The sequence below is a fragment of the Anthonomus grandis genome, chromosome 3 (genome assembly GCF_022605725.1).
Source record: "Anthonomus grandis grandis chromosome 3, icAntGran1.3, whole genome shotgun sequence".
NCBI lineage: Eukaryota > Metazoa > Arthropoda > Insecta > Coleoptera > Curculionidae > Anthonomus > Anthonomus grandis.
In genome coordinates, this window is record NC_065548.1 from 15960939 (window position 1) to 15986748 (window position 25810).

At 28.8% G+C, this 25810-nt stretch overlaps 2 protein-coding genes across 4 annotated transcripts in view; one reads left to right on the forward strand and one right to left on the reverse strand.

Moving 5' to 3' along the window:
• LOC126734613 (serine/threonine-protein kinase GM11705) overlaps positions 1-14247 on the forward strand; it is a 96126-nt gene extending 81879 nt beyond the window's left edge. Inside the window, exon 13 of the mRNA XM_050438309.1 lies at positions 13936-14247. The gene's annotated coding sequence lies outside the window, so the exon portion shown is untranslated. The remainder of the gene's footprint in view (positions 1-13935) is intronic.
• The window catches only part of LOC126734610 (uncharacterized), a 171129-nt gene that overhangs the window by 56609 nt on the left and 88710 nt on the right, over positions 1-25810 (reverse strand). The gene's annotated exons all lie outside the window — the stretch shown is intronic.

A 25810-nucleotide genomic window follows, 5' to 3' on the forward strand; every position in this document is an offset into this window, starting at 1 on the left:
TGCTGTCAATTTGCAATGGAATCGGGATATCCTAATATCTGCTAATTACGACTGTTAACATTGTCTTCGTCGATCTTCACTCCACAGTGTGAACGTGCTCTTTAAATGCTATCAATAATATTTTGAAGCCCAACGCCTATGCCGGCCTTTTGGTATCGTATCATCAGCATATCTTATGCTGTTGACGATTTCGCCATTTACTTTAATTCTTTTAATTAAGCAGCTTTAGATTTAAACAGCTTCTCCAAGAAAACATTAAAAAGAATCCGTGACAATACGCATCCTTGTCGTACTCCTTTACAAATCTCTGTTTCCACAGATGTAGTATTCTTTGTTCTTATTTTTGTTATTTGATGCCAATAAAAATTCCTTATTAATTTGGATATCCGTTGATCCATTTCCACGTTGTCAAGGAAGTTTAGAGGGCTGGTATGTAGAACTCTATCAAAAGCCTTTTCAAAGTCAATAAACCATATGCTTCTGCTGGTCTATGCATTTCTGATCCAAAATTTTTAGACTAAAGAGTGCGTCATGAGTGCCATGCCTCTCCTGAATCCAATCCGTTCTCTCGAGATCACCTATTTGCAGATCTGTATCACAATTCTGAAAATGAACTTTAGGGCGTTGGTCATTAGACTAATCACCTAAAGCCATTGTATTAACGAGGATTCGGTTTTTTGGAAAAGGGAATGAATGTAGACTTTAGCTATTCTGTGGGAATTTTACCAGAGTTATATATTTGGTTTAGAAGCTTTAGAAAGATATCCTAGTTTTCTCCATCAATTAACTTAATAATTTTTGAATAAATATTGTCTGGTTCTGTGCTCTTATTGTTCTTAAGTTGGTTAATAGCAAGTTTAAGTTCACATTTAATTATAGTAGGACCTTCGTTAATATTGCTAATAGGTGACTTTTCTCGTCAGTCGGCAAATAAATCTCGGATGTAATTTTCCTACATGACTATTTCCTTAAAGATGTCTTTTGCTTGTTATCAATTAGTCTATATGGTGCTTGTCGCTTATTTGCTCCAGATATTTCTTTCATTTTTTTGTGCAGTTTCCTTTCTTTCTTCCAGTTTCTCACACCTTTTCCTCATCCAGTCCTCTATTCTACTTTCATTTGAGGATATTTGAAACTCATCTATTTTTTCCTGCATTCTGGTTGACTGCATGACAGCTTAACAATTCAAGATAAGGTTTTCTGGACCCTGGACCAATAGTTTAGTGTGACAAACTATATATCTAATGTGTTCTTATCAGTATCTAATATGTTCTTAACTTGTTTCTTTAAAAAATTATATGGCATTTTCGGTTGATTTTGAAAGTTGATTTTCAGAAATATATTTTTTCGAGAACAATAATTATTTCAAATTTTTAATGCCATATTTCATAACAATACGTGTTAAAGGCATAATTTATTTGTGAGATTTAGTACATAATATGTCATTATTATTTTAGATATTTTAGTTAAAATTACCCTCCCTTTGATACAACTACATAGCATTCTTCAATATTTTATATCTAAGAGATTTTTGTTGATACATACGTATTTTATAAAATAACCTGGAATATCCTTGAGTGAAATCATGAGAAACCATTAAGATGCCATTAAGATAAACTCTATAATTTAAATATGCATTTTAATTATTTACAATTCTATATATATTATTTTTAAATGTTACGTACATATATTATATTTCTGCCTACAAATATTACATAAACATACAATTACGTATATTAGCTAAGATAATACAGCGGATCGCTATTTTCATTTTAATATTTAGATTGCAGGCATTATAAATGGACACTTTAATGTTTTGTATTACTACTACTTTAAATAAGAACATAGATTAAATGCTCAAAACAGTCACTGATTTATTTATTATCACTTATTTTTTACCTCTAAATCCAATATTTGTGGTAGATGATTCTTTAGCTGGTAATAAAAGTCATTACATTGGAAGAGGTATTAGATCACTAATTGTTTTTAAGGATTGCGTATTTTTTTATTTAAAGTTAAAAAACTAAATCCGTACATTACTTAAATATTCCTACTAGAGTGTTTTAATTTCCGTTTTCTATCCTAACTATCCTAATTCGTTAACTCTTTCTTAATTCTTATAATAATATTATCTACAAAAATTATTAGAAAGTATATACGAGTATTTCTATTCCCATATCTTAGATTATGACTATGATATGATTCAGTTCAACAGAGTAGCTATTATGTAGATTGCGTCGATATTTGTTTTGTTATTGTAAAATGCTTTTGTAATAATTTTTTTAAATTTTATTTTGTGAGTAAAAGATATTAAAAAACATAAAAAAATAATTAAGCCAGTAAGAACTAAATTCACAAGAATAAAACCATTTTTTGAAATTTCATGTTAGAGTATTTTTTAGCTTGCTTGCTATGAAAATCAATCATAAAGTTGATAATTCCTTACGAAATCATAGGACGCTCATTAATCGTCTCCTTTATCATATTAATTAACATTATTCAAATAACAATAATAGGGGTTTCACTGTTTCCATTCTATTTTCTTATTCTTGTGAATGATACGGCCGTTATATTTAGATTATTTTATTGGATATTACCATTTATATATTTAATAAAATAATGAATAATTTAATTTATTTGTTTATTTCAAATGTACGTACACTGCAGTTGAAACAAATGGTATAAATGTATGTGCTATAAAATTATAACGAGACAAAAGCTAAACAATTAAACATAAATATGTATAAATTAATGTTTTTAAGTCAATCAAAAAATAAGTAACGATATATTACCTTTACTTATCAATTGACCTAGTTATACTAAAAAATCAATGATAGAAGTTTCTAAAATTCGATTGGTGGCATTCTTCATCAGATATTAACAGTTTTCTTGATTCCCTTGAGGATCTATTTACAATTATTGTTCCTTTATTTGATCATGTGGTTTTTATGGGGGATATTAATATTAATTTACTAAAGAAGTGTAGACTTTCTGACAGATTTTTAGCGCTCTTAAATACATTTGATTTAAATCAAGTAATAACCGAGCCTATAAGATGGAATATATCTAACAATACAAGTACCCTACTTGATGTCATTATTATAAATAAGCATTTCCCAATAAATGGTGTCGGTTCGTTGTCTTTGCCACAAACCATTAGTGATCACAACTTAGTATTCTGTTGTCTTGTATATTTTTTTCTCATTTCCCTTGGTAGTCTGTTGACCCACCCTCAAGAAGCTAATAACTAGAAAAACGTGTTGGCGAGTAGCACCTTTATTTTTTGTGCTTCCCGATAGACTCATCTCTTTAACGTTATAGATTTAATTACGATTTCATATTTCATTGTATGATAATATCGTATGTTATTAGACGCCGAAAAAAAAAGTTTATTGAAAAGTGATCTACGTTCCCACTGAAATTCCAATAACTTCCAGCAAGCATTTCCAAAAATAATTTTTAGAATATACGCAAAAACATATTTTTAGGCAAACTGCACATAGGGATTAGCACCTTTTTGTTGTTTTCTAATGTCGATTGTGAACCAGATTTAGCTAAACTGATACTAGCTCATCACATATAATACAATAATTAATTTAAAAAAAGAAGTCTTTACTTATTAATTGTTTTGGCACATCTCTTACTACCTGCGTATATTATGTTTATTTACTACATTTTACAAACTGGTGCCCATTTTTCAAATATAACGTTCGTAATCCGGCAGGATATACTCCCACAAAGAAGGATGTAACGTCATTTTTGTTTTCCTATCGCCACTACGCCGACAAAACTCGTACTTTGAATAAAATTATTACGTTTTTGATTTCTGAGTATAACGACATTGGCACAGCATACTAACATATATTTTGAATCTCAAATCGAAAATGTTCTTTTGCTGAGTGATATATTTAATGACGTTTGAAAAACTGAAACACAAACGCCACATAAAACGTCACAAAAATGATACAGTTTTGAGCCAAATAATGATGCATTCATTGAAGCCCATGAACCATCTTAATTATCTTTAATACTTTTAGTTTGTCGGTATAGTACAGGGCACTAAAGCTCGTAATTCAATCAATTCAAACCTATTCAGCCTGGCTAAATAAAACCATCTACTTTAATAGAGTTAAAATCTCAGCGTCAATAAATTTTATTAGGATTAATTTGGGTGCTCGACCTTACAAATAAAGTTGTAGAGAAATAGAGGCAAAAATTGATTAATGTGTTAACAATTTATATTTGCATATATATTGTTATTTTAAAGATAGCGATGTTGGACAAGGTTAAAAGTTAATTCACGGAATTTTTATGATCGTTCTATTAAGTTCCTATAGTTGTTTTAGGAGTACGTGTTCAGTATGTATGCTTATTTAAGATGACGCTTCTTTCAATAACGTTTAACCAAGCAGATATACAGCGACTTTACATTTTTATGTTGATGACCTAAGACCTTTCTTAACTTTATTAGAAGAAATGGAGTTGGACATCTCCTGATATTCCATATCATTAACATTATATTTCTGCATTTTAAGGAAAGTTGATGGAATGTTTGGTACTGATATATAAATTAATAGAAATATTTTAGCTTCTTAAAGGCACATTTGTTATATCATAAAACCTGTTAATTTCTTAATAATAATTTTTTTTTGATCAAAGATATTATTCAAATTGCTGACAAAGACCATTTTTGAAATGACATATAGTTCAGAATATTAATAGCATATTTGGTTTTGCATTCGGTGAATATTAATAAAATATATTATGCTATTAGGGTTCGAGTTGAGTAAGAGAAGGTCGCAAACCACTAACTACAGCGAGAGTTGCTGCAATGCCTCTATAGGGTGACCTGAATTACTAATAATACTGACACATACTTAAACCCTTGAACTTTTTAAATAAAATTTCCTTGCTAGTAAATAGAAAAAAAGGCATTATTAGAGACTAAGATATATAATAGGTTAACAGACAGAGACAGAGACGCAGAAAATAGAAATCACGTTGACCGAATGGACTAAAACACGAAGAAGAAGAAGAGAAGTGTAAAGAACCTCTTTGCTACCATTGGTGTCGCAAAACCACAAATTATTGATGCTTATTTTACATATAATTTCAATCTAATTAGTGGACTTCTGTATGAAATTTCTTTATAAATAACTTTACGGCTTTAACTCAATTTCGAAAATGGTTAATATGTACAACTTCATTTTAACAATATTGTAACAATATTAATTTTTTTAAATATTTGTCCGTTTCACTAAATTGAATATTTTAAATCACTAATTAGAGCGCACAAAAAAATACGCCTGTTTTTTTATTTCCTTTGCATTGAAGTTACTTTTACTTACATTTTAGTCCGAACAACAATTTTGTAATTTTTCAATCATTTGCAAAAAATCACTATAATTTTGCATTCTAGAAGTAAATAAGAATCCTGAAAATAATAACATAAGTTACTTTGCTGGTGACTGGTATTTCAGAATATTTCCTTAATACTGATCTCGCTTTAATGAGATTGCTAAACTCTGTGACAGTATTAATGTATCTTTGATTGAAAATATTTGGCACTAAATTGGGATATACATTATTATAAACAGCAGGCTAACAATTAAAAATTATTTACTAATAACTTTAATGCAATTTAAAACCATCTACAGCGGGATCTTGTAGAATTTTCCTTAACTTCTTAGAACACCATTCCCTGCCTTTTTTCGTTTGTAAAGTCGATTTGATGTGCATCTTTACTCTCCCGCCATACACTTGATATATTGCCTTCTGTATTATTTACAGTAAGTCTTATTATCTATCTTTAGATAATAAGAAAGCCCACAATAATCAAAATAGCGGATGACAATAATTATGTAAGTATTAAAGAATTTCGTTCCAATTTTTAAAACCTCTCCAATTAGTTTTGAATGCAAATAAGGGTGTAAAAAATTTAATCTTGAAAAAGTCTACCTTTATATGAACTCGCTTTTTTTATGTCTTTAGAGACTATTTTTTGTGGTTTTATAAATAAAAGATTGTTTGTTTGACTCGCGAATAGAAGCTTCCAAAATTAAAAAATAAATATATACATTAATTATATTTGTATACAAATATATACATTAAAAATTTACATTATGCAAGTAATAGTGGAGCTGTCGTATTTCAAATAAAGATCCATGTATGTTTTCTTAGTTTAACGACCTATTGATTAGAATTTATTTTTTTTAAGTTTCCTAAAACTAGTTATACCTGATATGTTTAAAATATTACCTTATGTTTGTATTTTTTTAAGAGAAAAAAATATTTTGAAAAAAAGCATTATTAACTAATTCTACCTCTATCTTAATAAAGCGTAACACAATTTGAAAATTTTTTAATTGGCTTATTTGATATAATCACAAAGACAAATATACACTTACATTTGTTAATAAAGATATAAGCATATTTTGTACCAATGTACTTACGGGGGCAATATTTGCAAAAATTTAAAATAAATACTTTCAAATTTCAAGATTTATGTTATTTTACAATTTATTAATTGGGTACATCAATAAGTTTTGTTTGCAAGTAACATATCTTTTCTATCTTTTGTAATAGCAAATTTAATGACACTATTTTATGACTTTTTTAAATCCAATTTTTTGAGAAAAAATCAACTTTTATGGTATTAAAGATTAAGGTACCAATAATACCTTTGAATGAGACTCTTCAAATGACTGGTAACTTTTCTTTTAAGATTAGACATATTTCAGAGGTTGAGGTGCCTAACATTTATGGTTTAAATGATGGTAGCTCATGAAGGAATAGTACACCGTATTTAAGTGATCCAAACCTTACATCTTCATAATTTTAAATTTTTTTAAAAGTTTTGGAAAATATTGCACAATCTCTATTTGACTATTCACAGACGAGTCAATATTTAAACTATGAGAACATCTGAATATTACATAAACATATTTTATTACCTACGGGTAAGTGGGTCTAGAGATGCATGTTTCGGTTTTATCATTGATTTAATTATCTTTTTTTATTTAAAAATCATTGATTTAGTAAAAATAAGTTTTTTAGCAAAAAATGTTTTGCTCTTTCTATATTCTACCTCCAAATGGTAAATTTTAAATATCAGATAAAAGCTCATTTGAAAGATTCTTTTAATACCTTTATTTTGATGTTTTTTAAATTAGCCCCATTTGAAATTTTGGATTTTTTTAAATACGCCGTCTTTAGCAAACTTTAACAAACCTATATTAAAAATATAAAGCGATTTCATTGGTTTTAGGTAATGACAAAAAAATGAAGAAGTAATTGTGGCAGTTCTGGCAAGTTACTACTAACAAGATTGACATTGTTTCAATATATGATGCCAAAAATCCTACAGACAAATCACTGATATGCTAAAATCTCTTTTTATTGCTTAATTTGCTTAAAACTAAATATGTGGCAAATATAGAAAATATTAAGACATAAATTTGAAATGAAGCCACTCAATTTGAGACTGGGTCATTTTGGTATGATCCTATAATGCAATATTGCTCCTGCGATTAGTAGAATTTCCTTGGGTCCTGTAGATAAAATTACATCGTTTCATAAAATTTATCCTTATAAAATGAAAGTCGATTAACTATTAATCGACTTTCAATTTATAAGTAAGTTAGTTATTAATGGTTAATAAAAGAGTTACGCTTTATGAATAAATTTAAATATACTTAATAATAACAATTAAACTACATTTTATTTGAATGGATTTGTAAATATGTAGAACTAAAGGTATTGGAGTATATGTATATACATATACTCATATATTAAAAGGATATGATTTTCTTGAAAAATGTATGTATTTTAAGAGATTAAGTGATCGATAGAGCAAAATGCTACCAACCTTCTAGGTATTGAAAACCCACTAAAAGGTGAGTAACGGGAAACAGCAACATTATATTGGTTAATTGGTATTAAGATATCAGGTATAGTTTTTAAATTCAATGCATTGAAATATATACTATTTTTATGACAATATTCTTAAATCAATTAAAATTCAATGTTCTTAGTATGTATGAAAAAGTTGGTACTTAAGATCACTATCATAAAACAAAAAAAATTCTTTAGACTTTTGTGATGTGTTTTATATAGTTCTGTTGATATTGTAAGCTGAAATGCACAATAGATTAATTTAAAGATGTTTTACATTTTATTGTCGGGAGAATGACGACTTTGCGTACTCTTGACTAAAATAAACATCATTTGGTCAAACTATAATTTTTATCAAAACCTTACGTAGGATAAAGGCATTGAAAAGACTTTTCAGTCCCTTTATCTTGCCTAAATTATTCAATATGTCTTTCCATTTAATACTTAAAGCGGTTAGCTCCTGACGGTATCAGAGAATAAAAAGTAAAGTAAAAATATTTGCTCAAAAAGTACCTCTTTTCAAAAATTTATTTTTATGTATTTTAGCATATTTCTTAAATCTGTCATTAATTTATAATTTCTGGGATTCTATATGCGAATAGTAAACTTCTCCTATTAACTAGGTTAAACACAAAATGTCAAAGTGGTCAAGAAATTCATGAGGACACTGAAAATATATTTCAGGACTTCCGATTGTACCAAGTGGACTAGAGCTTTGTCATTCTAAAAAGAAATAAGAATAATTGTATAGTAACTCTTGACAATGAATGGTTTCCGTAAAATTTATGATACACCACTCAAAATAATAGAAGATTACTTCACTCTTCCTCTCTCTCTTTTATAATACGCCTTCAATTTACGATCAATCAATTTACGATGTATGAGTTCGCATCTACCATATACTTCCTGCAGCCACATAACCTCTGTCAACTAATCAGAGGGCTAACTAATATTTAAGTACATTTGTAAATGATATTATAAAAAGTTAGCTTATATTAACCAAAAGAAAAATACAGATCTACTTAATATTCACGTATACGTTTGACCGCCACATATATCCGTGATTAGCCATATCACTATTCATTATCTTATTGATATTTTTTCCATACATACACAAAAGATGGATCCAGTTGTCGAAAAAAAAAGCCATGGCCATCTTGAAAATAATTATATTGATCCTGTTGGATCTTAATCAAGTTAATAAAAATTGTGATCAAATTAGAAATACATGCTAAATATAATATATAAGTACGACTTTGGTTTTGTGACACTGGTTTTAACGTTCGTATATAGCTTTGATAAATTTTTTATTTATACCATAATTAAACAAAAAAAAGCAGAATTAAAATGTATCGTAATTTAAGGCCTGATGTAATTTGCCAAAAATATTAAGACGTACTGACTATGGTTTCTTCAACGGTTTTTGTCCTAACTTCATACATAGTAATTTTTTTAGAACATTAAAAACAGATAAAATGGGGTTACTGTATTGCATCGATAAAGAAGCACTATATCAAACGAGGATTGTTTTTTGTTTTTAGACCACCATTAAGTATATAACAGTGACATAAGCCTCCGTTTTAGGGGTGATGTCATAGCGGTTTGATGTTTGCGGGTCAGCGGAACTTTATGTTTAATGACCGAATGGCTTTGGGAATGTTAACTACCTCGACTGTCCCAAGAGGTATGTCTGTATGTTTTTATTGGGATCTGCAAGCTCGACGATTTACTTCTTTATTTCTTTTTATAGTTATTTGATAGCTTTAAAGTTGGATATAAATGAGCTGAAAATATCTCACATAAATCATTTGAACGATAAAAGTTTATTTAAGGATTTGACTAATATTACGTGTAAAAGATATTTAAGTAGATTTAATATGTATGTTAAGTTGTCCCGATAAGTTCACTCTCTACTTATAGTTTTCAGCAACTATCAAAAATTGATGACAAAATGACGGTTAATGAAAAAATTTTGCTTAAATATTAACATAGATTTTGTTCTCAGCTGAAATTTGACTAATGGCACCAGAACAACTATATAAAAAACATTAAAAAATAAATTTATTCTTTTCAGCAGGAAAGCTTCAAGATTCACAGTGATTTCTTAAGAAAATAATGTTTTAGAACTAGACGCAGACTTCGAGACTAAATTTGGAGGTAACTTTTTTGGAAGCACGGATTTTTAGGAGAACATGGGGTTTGATTAAAATTTGTTTGCTTTTTGGGAAAATAAATTTAATGAAATAATTGAGCCCTAAGTTGAGGATTAATTTTATTTTTTAACTTGAACCAATGTTTAAGTAATAATTTTTCAAGCAACTCATATGAACAATTTTTCTCACATTAATTTACTATTCTTTATGTATTTTATATACAGGTTGGGGAACCGAAGATTACGCATTTGTCAAAATGATGACAACACCGCTTCCTCTCGTCGATGAGCGGCCATCTATGGTGACTGCATGCTGCACTGTTGTGGCTGTTTATCCTCCTTTCGAAGAAGTTTAAATTATTAAATTGTTTTATGAGATCAATTCAGCAGTACAATGACTGATCAATTACATTGATATTTGAATTACATGATTTGATAATAGACCGATTCCTACAGAAAAAACAACGCTAAATATGATTTGGAATGTTGACACATCCTTTTGTCTTCAAGTTTGTCATAAATGCCACACTAAATTGCATGAATCCTCTATTGAAACGTTCCAGCAGCAAAAGCGACTAGAAGAAATGGTTTATAGTGGCTTAGGAATGGATTCAACACTATCAAGTAAAACTGTCGAAAAGGAACTAGGTATGAACCATAAAAGTGTTACCATTATTTGGAAAAAACATGGAAACAAATGTTTCAAATGTATTGTAAAATTTACCAGACCAGACCAGTGGCGAAGAATGGAATTTGAAGTGAGTGAAACTATAATGGAAAAGGCAAATTAAAGTGACAATTTTTATGGGAATATTCTATTTTCGGATGAATCTTTTTCCGATTACATGGAAAACACAATCCTTCCGTTGTTTGATATTGGTTTTGGGAAAATGAGCATTGCATCTTTCAATTCGGTACTTAGTATCCTCAAAATTTGAATGTTTGGGCTAGTATTTTGGGAGTCCATATTGCAGGGCTATTTTTTAATGATGCTACTTTAAATACTCAAAAATACCATGAGTCGCTGCAATATCAAGTTCTTTCTGACATTCAAAAAATATTTTCTTAGTTAGACTTGGGATCGGTTTATTTTCAACAGGACCGCTGTCCTGCTCATAATGCGGTTATGCTAATATAATTTTCAACAAATACTTTTCGCGCAACAGTCTTATTAGTGGGACTGGTGATATTAAATAGCCTTATAGATTTTCAGATTTATCCCCAATTAAACATTTATTTTAAGGGTTATCTTAAGTAGATCATTTACAAACACGCATCAAATAATAAACATTTTGAGATTACGATTCTATGTGAGTTGAACACTGAGGTATGTAATGTCTGTATCAGATAAATATTATAGAAATGTCTAAATTTTATTGCAAGTCATACAGTTAGACTACTAATAAAAAAATGATTAATTTCTCGAAACCTCTTGATATGAAAAGCAAGAATATAGAAAAATGATTTTGCCCAGTTTTAGATGTTTCGACGATATGCGAGTAAGTTGTAACATTGAAAACGCGCGTAAAATGCGCTATTTTCATATAAAAAGGAATATTATTTTTGACACATTTAACACATAGATCGATTACAACACCTAAAACAGATCGAATAGATAAAAAAGAAATGTTATACAGGATTATAAGCAAACGCGGTTAAGATAGAACTAACGTACTAATCGAATGAAAGATGAAAGAATTTGAAAATTTAGAAAAACGGAAAGAAGGAGCTCTTCCAACATGATATATATATTAAGTAATGTCTGATACCTGTACCACTTGAATAATAAGTGCTCTTGCACTAAATCAAAGAACAGCTGCTGAAAAAAAATTACTAAAAACATCTAATCAAAAGCTAAAAACCATAAAGCATGAAGCCAAATAGGATATTTTCTTGTTGTATCTTAATCTTCTTTGGATATTATATTTACCAATATAAATGTTAATAATTTTCGATTAATTGTTATACAAAAAATATCAATAAAGCAATAAAATAAAATTCTTCTACAAAAAAAATCTTTTACAGTATTTTCATCTACTTGGATACGGATTTGTAACCCTCATAAATGATATTGTAGTAATGTTCGACTCTAAATTAAGATTTAGATCATATGGTTTATCATAGTTATTACCAACGATTTTAGGATATCAGGGTTTATTACTAATCATAACAAACACTCCCCGCAATAAAATGTTTATGAGACTTTCCAGAGGCTGTTATTTAATAATGTTAATGATTCTTCAATGCTTTAAAATTCAAGTAGATTAGATATAGAAAACAACAATATAAAAATCTTGAATGCCATTTTTTCATACTTTATGTATTAATATTTATATATTTTTACAATATCTTTATATTAAACATATTATTAGATATTTTATATTAAAAATAAAATAGTCCTGAACGTTTTTTAAGCAATGTTTAAATTTCATCTGTCGCATTCTAGCATGAACACTTCTATCTAAAATAGTCCTTATATTTGTTAAAAAATAGTTCTAAATAACCTTGCATCACTTGCCAATGCACTGATGATTTTTTCTAGGATTATTACATAACTGCGATGTATGTAGATATAAAAACAGTGTGATGAGAATACAGATATGGAGAATAAAATTGAGCCTGCAAGAAATACTTATATTAACAGAAAACTGCTGGACATTGGGGTTTATTAAATGATATTAACCTATTAGGTTATCTTTAATAATGTTTCATAAGCTTTTTCTAAATGGTACATATATTAATAGCATCAATAATAGTAGATAATGTAATTTATTGAAATAACACTTTTGACTGATCTACTGGCATATCTTATGCCAGTAGATCCACCAGCTTGCTCGGCTTCATTTATGATGATGGTATTTTTAAAAGGACAGTTAAGAAGCTGTAATCTTTCCTAAAATTGTCTATGTATAACTTCTATGTAACCTTATTGTAAAACATCCACCAATATCTCTAAGGAAAGAATGTTGATTAATTTAGGATCACGAAATACATTTGCATGTTTACTAAAATCATTATCCAGTACTTACAACTTCTAACAATGGCGGTAATAAGTATGTATATACCTCTAGCAGTTCAAAATAATATGGTACTTTTCTAGAAATCTAATGGAATTGCTCAAGGATACTATTTATATATAATACTTAATAAACTATATTTTAGTTTCAAATACTGCCTTTTTGAAAAATAATTCTCATATTTTCAATATATTGGAAATGTGACAGTTAATTAATTTAAGTTAAGAGCTACTTCCTGGTAGTGTATGTTGTCAAAACTAACCTATACCAAACGATTGCATAAACGAAAATATTTTAACCGACTGGTTTTTTTCATCGAGAAAATCCAAAACAATTTATAGCGTGTTTCCAAAATTAGAAAGTATAGAGTCATGTCTAATTCAAGAAGGTTCTCGTGGAGCTAAAAATAGGGCTGGCTGCGAAAAATGTTTATTGATGCCGAACAAGCAGGGTCGTGACGTGATCAAGAATTGCATATAACAGAAGATTGAAAGGTTAAATTTTTAAAAGTACTAACAAGGTGTTGCTACATTTCGCGACACGTAACTTTACATGCATATGATTGCTGTTTGCAAGTACAAGACATCTTATGTAAATATAAAACACTAGTTAAGTTAAAAGCTGCTAAAGCTATTTGCCTGTTTTAAAATTTGAGATTTCAATAGCTCATAATTTATTTTTAATTTAATTCTACTTACCTATGAACTTGTTTTCTAAAATGTAGACAATAACGACTTACCTGAAATCAAAAAAATATATAAATTTTTTTGATTTCAAAATAACGTGTTTAATATAAGTTATAGTGTGAAAATGAATTAAAATCTGCGAAAAGAAAAGCTCAAATTCGCATTAAAATTTCTTGTTTTTTTCCAGATCCAACAGACATAAATGTACTAAATGGGACCCTATTATTGCCAGTCTATATAAATCACACAAACACAAGCGAAAGACGTCCTGGTGCCCTGGAACATGAAGGATGAGAACCAAACCACGTTTTTCTGGTTCTACCATGTGTTCCACGAACACGAACTGGAAAATTTATGCCAAAGCAGTTTTCATTCCTTATTATCTACATCGTATTTAGCATGGGATTTTATTACTGTATTAGGATTTTATTACAAGAGTATATAGCTTTTGAGAAAATGTTAGTTAAAACTGTTAATGAATATAAAATTTTTTTCACGACTTCCTAGGTGGGAGCTTTAGACTTTTGCAGTGACTTCATGACTTTTTGACATATAAGCTCTTAATTTAAAACTTAGTGAAACGTATTGTAATAATGCTAAATTAAGAGCTGATTTATCAGCAGGTAGATTCAATTTTATCAGATTGACCTAAAAAGCTACATAATCATTCTTATAATGCACCAGTACCAAACTTAAAAAATACAGATTTAATTATTCTTGTGAGGTAGACATTGATTGATATACAAGCCATAATTTTTCTACCTTAGTAAGTCCACCTGAGATCAGATTTTTGAGAGATCTAAGCCGAACAAAAGACAGTAGATGAAAATGTGATAATCCTCTTGTAAATAAGAAGTCGGAGGCCTTATTTAGTTCTTTTTTCTTGTTCTGGCACCATGATCATTTAACGATTGTTGGCCATCATGTTCACAACTATTATTTTATTAACATCTGCTCGAAAAAAAGGACTGTAAACCTTTGGCCATCAGATTAAACAACTCTTTTGTTTCTAATTTCGTTTACTTAACTGATTTTTAGTAACCACCTGTACATCTACATCTCGAATGATTCTAGATAATTGAGCATTATCTCGCTGAGTGTCCATGTTTCCATGCCTTACAAGAGAACTAGAAAGACATAGCAACATACCATCTTTATTGGTATTGGTGGCATCAGATGGTACAGCGTCAGGTCATGACTAAACTGGACACTCTTTTCATCTTCACAAAGGCGGCTCGAGCTTTCATTATTTTTGTTTTGATCTCTATAATTGGGTCTCACTGATCACTGATGTTACTACCAAGATAAATTAACCCATAAACTTTCTACAGCTTTGTGTCGTCGACCTTGATACCATCATCCCCAATATTAGGTTCTTTACCAATATTCATATTTTTGGTTTTGAAGGTATTGAGTGTTAAGACAAACTGTGAAGAGAAACTGTAAGATCAAGGGTGGCAGAAATGCACTGCTGCATTCCTTGTTTGAAGCTTATTTTATCCTTTTGACAATTATACGAATACCAATTTAACAAAATCTAAGAATAACAATTAATTAAAGATTTCTTTGCTAAAAGTATATCTATAAAAATACATCTACCAGAACAGACGGAATTTTTTCCGAGTAATTTTTAAAAGACGCAAATGGGAACAATTCATCCATGAAGTTGAAATTATGAGCACACGTTTTAGTCTAGAAAATTAATATTAGACAATAATTCTAAGCACGTACTCGATTATGAAAAAGCATTTGATTCCATTCGAATTCATCATTGATGAAGATTGAACGGAGCAGCTGACTCAGCTGTATCTTCTGCCTTTGATATTCTACTTATATTCCGAAAAAATTTTTAACAAAGCCCTTAACGCAGTAGAAGAAGGTATCCTGGTGAATGAAGTCAAACTAAATAATATTCGATACGCCGATGATACCATGGTGATAGAACATAGCTTGGTTTTAATATCATCGTAAAGAAAACGTGTTTAATAATATTGTCACCACAACTATTATCAAAAGCTATGTTGAAAAATCACAACATATCTCTTGAAATGAAACGAAAGTCAGGCACCTAAGATGCTATTGTCTTTTTTCTTTTATTGTATGGCCTAGAATCCCGAACAGACGCCACCACTAAAAATCTGGAAGCATTTAAGATCTGGCTGTAAAGGAGAATGCTCAAATTACCATGGATAGCTCATATTAGAAACATAAAAGTGCTAAGAAGAACGAAAAAGATCTAGAAGTCATGTACATTAATAAAAAAAATTAGAATACCTAGGATCTATTATGAGAAAACAAGATCGATACTCATACTGCAAACCATAATACAAGAAAAGAGAGGAGATGGGTAAAAGAGGGCCCTGAAGAAGAAGAACATCATGGTTGCGGATCCTACAGAACTCTCAGTATAACTGTTTCGAGCGGTTACAAAAAAGTTATAATTGACAACATGAAAGCCAACATCTGAAGAAGAAGAAGAATTAAAAGCACAAGGTAATTTGCATCTCAAGTCGTATAATATAAGAAGAGCCACTCTAAGCCACGATATTATAGAGCTACTGTGCTGTAATACAAAAAAAATTAACTGACGCCAACTTTTTATTTAAATTAAGCAAAGTGTCATTTGCCCTAAAATAATATGAATATGCTCATATAATTAGCACTTTTCTTAAACTAAATTTAAAAAATTTAAAGCTAAAATTATTGCAATTATTTTAATTTATTTCCTTTCCAAGCACCTATAAAAAACAAAACAAAAGCTTATCAATGGAGCAAGTTGCATGATTTCATCAAAAGGCGGCTGGTCATCAAATACTCAACCAAAACAATGTTCCTTTTGATCTTTTCAACTTGCAACATTTAATAGATGTTATTTAACTTGATTGTAGCTTTATCGGTAAAGTTAATACAGTAGTTTATCTGTACACATATTCATTACACATAAATATAGTAAGAATCAGCAGCTGTAAAGGTACCGCAAACAACTAATGGATAAATTTAGGTTTTGCTGTGTATATTTTTCTTTAGACATTTTATTAGATTTTGATGATTGTACTTTTAAACATGTTTTAATTATCTGCAATTAAAAATAGCAAGCTATTCATTCTAAAGAAAACTGCATGCATATAACGTGGTATTTTAAGCACTGCAATAAATAAATGTCACAAATATTGAATAAATATAATATCATGAACTGATAACAGCTGCAATAGTACAACCGGCGTGTTCTTGCAACTTTGTTTAGTTAAAAATTCCATGAAAATCTTATCAGAAAACATAAATATAATTAAGTTAATTTGCGAAAACTAAAGAGATAAATATATACGACATTGAACATTTTTATTAATTAAAAAGAATGATAAATAACGTAATTTGGGTTATTTATTACTACATATTTTTGGTAGTTGTAGAGTTAACAATAAAGATCTTATTAAAAGTACATAAAAATATATATAAAAGATAAATCTAACACATTCTATATTTTATACTTAGAGGGTATAGATCTAAAAGCCAATCAAATTATCGTGGAAAGAGATTTACCGGTTAACAGTTTTTTATAGAAAAATATTTATTAAGAGCAATATAGGAAAAAAGATATACACTTGTATATATGCCCCGGCAACAAAGGTCTTAAATGCGGAAATCTGTATAAGCTTGCAATAAAAAGTCAGGTCAGTTACTAGGTCAGAACAACAAAAATTGAGACATCCATATTGAGATTACACTACTAAATTAGACTCATATGTCCTCTTGACTTGTTTGCGATCCTGAATCTAACAAACCCTTTACTTTTTTTACCCTCTTACCCTCTTTTGAGATGATGGTAAACTTTGATGTAGAGAGCAAAATAGTTTTCCTCGAGCATGAAATCATAACCTGACTATTAACTTGACCTACATAACCTTAAATCATCAATGTTTGTGTAAATATTAGTGAATGTTTCTGCATTTTCACTATTTAAACTTGCATTATTCATCTCAGTATGATGTTTTGATAATTTACTATTTTTTGTTTATCTTTTCGTGCAACAAATAATGATGCTTACTCAACGAGAATTTACATTTATCCCTTAGACAAATTTTTACTGAAGGCTTTTTGTACAAACAATTAAAGCACAAACGATTTTCCTAAACAAATACCCTTTATTGATCTAAACTTTGCGATGCAAACTTTGTGCATCGAACAATAGTGAGACCTTTAATCTGACAAAAATAATATTGACAATTATTTGAATAATTGTTATTGGCTTGTGTAGAGACATATGATTTCTTCAAATCATGTAGAGATGAAGCTTACCAAGCATCTACCCTTTTATCTAAAAAAATTGAAGAAGTCCTTTAAATTTGGCAACACTTCCTGATCCCTTGATTCAACTTTAATTGAAAAATTATCAATTAACAGTAAAATCTAATTATAATAAACCTTTATGTTTAGAGTATATGCTCTTTTATTTGTCTTCAAAACTCCTTAAGACTTCCTAATCCATTGCTTGTAGATGCATTTAAAATACCATTAATATGGTGGTTAATAACTGGTAATTTTTTGTCATAATTTGACTTTAAAATACATTTTCTACTAACTACAGTCTAGCCAAACAAAACTCTTTATCTATAAAAATCATTTATGTTACTGCACTGGTATTTCAGCACTCAAGAAAGACTTTTGCCGGACGTGTATATATTATATTGCACATCCACCCTCCTTGTACTTGCAATGCTCTTCAAATTTGGATTATCAAAGCTGTTATACTGAGAAACCGGATTCCTGAAATTGTATGTTTTTTCAGAAATTAATCTTAGAAAAAAAGTTAGTTTAAACACTTTTATCAGCATTTTTAAAAGAATTTGATTATTTGTTTCATACTTCACACTTTTCTTATTTTTATTCTAATTTTATTATGTTTCTGTTAAGCCTGAGTAAAAATATAATTCTTTATTTATCATTTCCTATTACTGCTTTATAATTCCTTTTTTATTGATTTGGCAAAGAAGTCGGAAAATGTAAATATGTAAATCTTTCTTTAAATACTAACGACCTTGCGAATGCGCCAAAGGTTGCAGGTCTCGTAAAATATGCAAATAATGGTTCGAAGTGTTAATTATTGCTACCAACATGTGCAGCCAGGGTTTAAGGTTTTAATCATTTTTCTTAATTAATTAGACATTTTTATTTCATGTGGGCAACATAATTTAATGTGGCAGAAGCAAAGGCTCGAATCATCGTATTATAAATAATCATTATTTTTTTCTGCATAAGACATTCAATTTTTCTAAGCTGTCAACTATTTAAACTGCCTATAAATAAGTAAATAAGTAACTCGTTTGCATGCTATATTAATTTATTAAAAATTCCTAAATTATCACTTAACACATTATCGTACAACTCCAATAAACTATACATAGTTTAAAGTTCAAGCAAATCTCTCTAAGAGTAAATTTAATTAGATCTAGACCTAATCTCCCAAACCAGATAGAAAGTATCACTCAAGCCGCGGCTGTCTGAAAACAAAAGCAAACAAAACATTAAAAAGCCGTTTTAATACAACCGAGTTCCTAGAAAACCAGCTTCGTTTCTGGGTATTGCGACACAACCTTGCACTGTAATTTTTATTACAATTTATGTTTAAAGTGTTTTTCTCGATAAATAATGTCGGCCGGTTATCTGCTTTAGCAACAAATTCGAGTACGGAATTTCCATTTAAATAATTATTAAAGTGCCCATATAATAATTTCATTATTTACGTAATACCAAAAAACAATATTAAATAATTTATGTTCTAATATAGTGTAGTCGCTGCCAGACATGATTTATTTTGAACACCTTTTAAAACTCCTACTTCTTACCTGTCATTGTGTGCTACCTGCCATTTACAATATTTCTCCGGTTCTTTGGTAGTTCCAAGCAGATTTTTTGATAGGTGACCAAAATAAATTATATGTGGTGTCGACTATATATTCTGTGTACATAGATTTACATTAAAATAAATGACAGAATTTTCACCAATATATTGATCGATTTTTATGTTAAAAAGTAGCGTTATTTGTCTGTATTTAGGTACACCTAAATTGGATACAATACAGTATCATGTAAGGTGTAGTATCTATATAAGGGTACTTCAAATCATTTCATGAAGAAAAACCATGTACAAGTAGCAAATGAAGATGTACAAATGACAAAAGAACATTAGTAGTAAAGCACAGAAAAAATATAAAAAAATGGTAATTTCCGAATATTACATAGGATGTTCGAGAAAAGACAGAATTGTAGGCCAAATGTTGGTAATTAACGCTGGAATCAAAGAGTAAAGAATCGTAAAATGTATTTAAAAAGGACCTCAACGCTAAAAAAGTGGTTTGTCTTAACAATGAACCACATTTTTGGCGCCCAACAAAGAGCCAACAAAGAGCCTAACGGAGAATTGTCATACAGTTTGTTGGTTTTTTAGCTCAATGTAGGGCCGAAAAAGTGTGCAGTTTAAAATAATTTGATTTGAAACAAATTTAAACATTTTCCAGTGCCCAACGTGATGCCTAAAATAGTATAGAACGTATTTATTATACCATAATATTTTGTTAAAATTTGTTTAAGAAATATCTCAAATAATATTTTCTTTTATAGCCATGATTTTTATCTTATAAATAAATAAATAGTCCTCTATTTAATACTATAAAATTCTTTGACTATGTATCATTTCACAGCTTCTGGCTTAATAATACGGTGTAAGTCTTTACAAAATTTTATTATAGAATTTTTAGAGATATTTTCTTAGAGTAATATGCGTAAATGGAAATTTTTTTATAAAAATTATTTTTATTCTGACAAATTGCTGGGATGGTCCATTTCTGTCTGGACTCAATGTTTCGAACCAAAAATGAGATAATTCTGAAAAATTTTCTTTGGTATATTCAATGAAGGTATATTCAGAAAACCCTTGAATATTACGGCATACAAACCTTATCTAAATAAGTAATTTTGTTTAATTTTATTTATTACTCTACTTGTAAGCTCAATCAATCCCATTACATCATTGTTAAAATTTTTTTATTATAATTTTTGATATTTTAATTTTTTTTTTAATTTGATTATTTTTACAATAAATTATTCCAGTACTTTAAAAGGATTAGAAGACATTTGATGAAGACATAGAGGTGCCTTTAAAGTTTATGAAAAAATAATAAGTTTATTGGTAAGTAGAAAAAAGAATGGTAGTTATCGACATGTGTTTCTACTTATTAACTTCTTCAGGGCAAGGCAATCAAAAAACCAAAGAAAAGAAGTACTATCCTTTCTTAGAACTACATCAGTCAAATCCAAAACCAATAAAGAATCCAAAATTCATATAACTTTTTATTTTAAAACCAAACAACTAAAATGAAATAAATGAGATAATGTCGTTTTTATGCATTACGAGAAATTACAGTTTAATCTCATCATTTTTAAAATTTGTAAAGTTACATAATTTACAAAGCTACATTTGTTTAGAATATAATGAAATTTTAATAAATGTTTACTATTTGCATTTTTTCTATAATTAAAATAATTTATCTCAAAATATATAATACTCAAATAAATAAATACAACCTTTGTATCTAAAATATAATTTTCGATTAAAATTTTATGCGTGTAAATTTCTAAATATACAATTTTTATAAAAGTTGTCTTACTAATTATTCAAAACCATTTCTCTCATAAAAATGTTCTCCTAATAGCATAAAAGCTACTAATAATTTTTTCAAAAAATTGGATGAGCTTAACAATTTATTAACCTTTTAGTATTACATGCAACAATGCAATATTAAGATATATAATATTACATTTCCTGTTATAGATATTGATAAGAGCGCACCTGTGTATTTACAAAAATCATTAAATAGGAACAAATGCTTTTCTTAAATCTTTCAAAAACACTAATTTATTCCTTATTTGAAATACAAATTAGAAATATTATAGAGTATAACATACGCGCAGTTATTTTTAAATCAATTAGCGCTTGCAACTGTTTTAAGAGCACGAAAGTTGGAAGAATTAATTTTAGTAGAATCATTAATGAGGATTTTCTTTAAGTACCAATTTATAACTGATTTATCGGTGATGTATGTTCATCTCTTTTTAAAGTTTTAAAAATTAATGGAAAATTTTAGTTTTGATAATATTTAATAACAAAACTTAATTTACAATTTATTAGGCACCAGTTTATTTATTTTCTATAAAGTAATATTAATCTTTTATGTCTTCAGTAGTAACAAAGTAAACTATAACGTATTTCTAATTATTAATATACACAAAATTATGGATTTTAAAGGAGTTCATAATTTTTGGCGCCCAACTAGATCCTGCATGTGTAAAAAAAATGAAACTCATAAAAACGTTAAAATGTACCATTATATTGCAAAAAATTCTAATTGAAAGTTAGCTCCATCTTGTTGCACCTAATTTATATAATAAAAAAAATAATACCGCTATTAACTAAGCTAGCAGTCCTTAAGAACGAATATTGATCAAATTTGGGGTCCAATAATGTTATATTTAATCCAGCAAAAGAAACATTGTCCCCTAAATTCGCTTAATCAATAAATTTTGTACCTAAAGCTACTCGAATTCCTTCAAGGCTAACGAAAGGTAAGTCCATTATTGATTATTTCAAGATAAGTCAAATAGAGCTGTAAGAATAGAAAAACTAAGATACTGATCAGCTAACAATTCTTCATCCACTAATTAATATTGCCAAATGAGCTTTTTTTAAACAGAAATAAATTAAAATGAAACGAAGCAAAACAAGGAAAAAATAACTCGTAGCACCAGCAAATCTCATTTATATTTGATATATAATATAAACTTTTGAAAAGTAAAGAAAATAAAACTGCAGGAATGGCAACTGGAATATTTTGAAGCTTATATAAATTTTGATTGACTAATAAAGTTAGTAAAACTAAGAGGATAGGCTGAGCTTTAGTGAAATTACTGAGGTACCTCCAGGTCACCACTTGCCAGTTTTTTTGCCTTTGGAGAAATTTTTCAATACAGAATTAAAATTTTTATATTGGCATTTGTCGTTCATGTCGATTTTGAATTTGAGTATTTTTGAAAAAGTAAATGATTTGCCAGCAATTTTCCTTTTAATGTAATATATTCTAGAGTTTTCATAGCGCAAATGATCATTTATTGCATGTCCATAATTTTTTATAAAAAAATAAAAATGATTTTTCTGCATTGCCCTATTGCTAAAACATTTTTTAATTTAATAGTAATTACTATACTTTTAATTTACAAAAAATAATACATGCCAGGATTTTCACAACTTTACCATCCTGTAGTTCAAAATCTAAGATGTTTAATATCAACCTTAAAGTACCCTGTATGAGAAAGTGAAGCTAAGTCAGTAAAAGGTAAATATTTGTAGGTCTAGTAGAATTTTTAAAATAAGTTAAAAATAAAAATGTAATATGTATATCAGAAAGTGAAAGCAAAAGTACCAGCTGATATCGTCAGATTTCAAATTCAAAAGCACCACACTCTTTAAGCAGACTATATACTTAAAAAAATGAGGTAAGCACATGAGATCTGTATTTTATTTTGAATGTTAATAGATTCAACGAATTAGAATTTAAGAGTTCAACAGTCAAAAAGGCAAAAAAAGCCTTGCCTCTATCTCTCTCTAAGTGCCTATTTCGCAACATAGCTGTGCAATCATCATGGAAACTCTGACTTTGGAAGCTGCTTTGCGCAAATCTAATTGAATGATGAAAATAGACTTTGTACTTTAAAAAAAGAAAGGAAGTTCCAGAAATCTATATTTCATTTTGATTGTTGATTGGTTTTACAAATTTTTAAAAATTAAAAAGATTTAATAAAAAGCACCTTGTTTTTCGAAGGGTATCTGAGTTAGTTCAGTTTTGAAGCCAGGATATCAGGCTATCACCAACACTAATTCTACCTAGTATAATCAATTGCAACAATAAATACTTCGGCCCTCCTCATTTAGTCATTTATTTACTTAAACATCTTATTACTATAAAGTTTGTTACACCTTCTATCCAGGATATCTTCTAGTAGCCTTTTATATATTTAGATTTTAAAATCAAAATTAACATTTTAGGATAACCCTATAATTAACGTCCAATCTTCAATAACGTAAAAAGTGGGGATTACGAGGCAATTAATATTAGCATTAAAAGTGAGTTTTATATATTTAAATTTTGTAAAATGCAAAGCGAATGCCTCAAATTTTTACCAATTTAAAAATTACTGATAAAAATTTATTAATAATAATAATAGTTAGTGGGCAAACAAATTATACATAACAAAGCAAATGCATATTAATTTAATAGGTTAGAAAAAACAGGTTAATATACAGGGTGTCTCACGACGAATAGACGCGATCGATATCTCGGAAGCTAATTTTTCAAAAATTTTGAAAACTTAGCAACATGGCACAGTCGATGGGGGCTACACAACTAAAATATTTTGACAGTTGTGACGTTTCCGGTTATACCGGAAGTAGGTGTCAACTTCGTTATTTTAAATGGAACACCCTGTATATTTTTACATTTTTGGTTTTTACGTGAAATTCTAAGTATATTTTGTGTATAATATCCTATACCTAAGTGTAACCGTTTTTGACATATTTTAAATTTCATGTGAAAAACTATGTTTATAAGCCCTAACATAATTACCGATTACTCCCTTTTAGTAGCCTTTATTTATTGGTTAGTTTTGGTTTTATTTTAGAGGAAGGACCACTTTAAAAGACTATTTTAATATTTGGCTAAAAAAAAGATACAGGAGGGTCAAAAACTAGCATTAAAAATTAAAATGAAAAAATCATTAAAAGTCAATTTTTTTAAATGGAAACCCCCTATTTTTATAATTTTTTCTTAAAGATAATTAAAAATAAGGTTAACTTTGTATAAGGTTATCTAGTCCAAAAATTGATAGTTTCCGAAATATTGGCAGTTTAAATTTGGCCTAATATTAAAAGCCGTATAGTAACACGCCTCAAGGATTGTTGATTAGTTGGGCATGACGGTTGTCATAGTAACCGCTAGAAGCGGCAGTAAGACAATGGATTATATGCATTAAATTTATAAGTTACTTGCTATTTAAGTTTTCTTCGTAAAAGTGTAATTTAATTAAAAAGTGTACATTTCTGTTATAATCCATTAGCTTACTGCCGCTTCTAGCGGTTACTATGACAACCGTCATGCCCAACTAATCAACAATCCTTGAGGCGTGTTACTATACGGCTTTTAATATTAGGCCAAATTTAAACTGCCAATATTTCGGAAACTATCAATTTTTGGACTAGATAACCTTATACAAAGTTAACCTTATTTTTAATTATCTTTAAGAAAAAATTATAAAAATAGGGGGTTTCCATTTAAAAAAATTGACTTTTAATGATTTTTTCATTTTAATTTTTAATGCTAGTTTTTGACCCTCCTGTATCTTTTTTTTAGCCAAATATTAAAATAGTCTTTTAAAGTGGTCCTTCCTCTAAAATAAAACCAAAACTAACCAATAAATAAAGGCTACTAAAAGGGAGTAATCGGTAATTATGTTAGGGCTTATAAACATAGTTTTTCACATGAAATTTAAAATATGTCAAAAACGGTTACACTTAGGTATAGGATATTATACACAAAATATACTTAGAATTTCACGTAAAAACCAAAAATGTAAAAATATACAGGGTGTTCCATTTAAAATAACGAAGTTGACACCTACTTCCGGTATAACCGGAAACGTCACAACTGTCAAAATATTTTAGTTGTGTAGCCCCCATCGACTGTGCCATGTTGCCAAGTTTTCAAAATTTTTGAAAAATTAGTTTCCGAGATATCGATCGCGTCTATTCGTCGTGAGACACCCTGTATTTTTAAATGCTATTGACTGATTAATTTTTAAGTGATTTATAATAAATTATTATAAATCAAACTTTTTGGGGCCAAAAGAAAATTTAAACAGTCCGTTATAAAATATGTATAATTTTCATAAATAACGAATAGTTATATAAAGTTTTCTTCGCAATAACTTGTAAATATTTATCTACATTATTACCGACC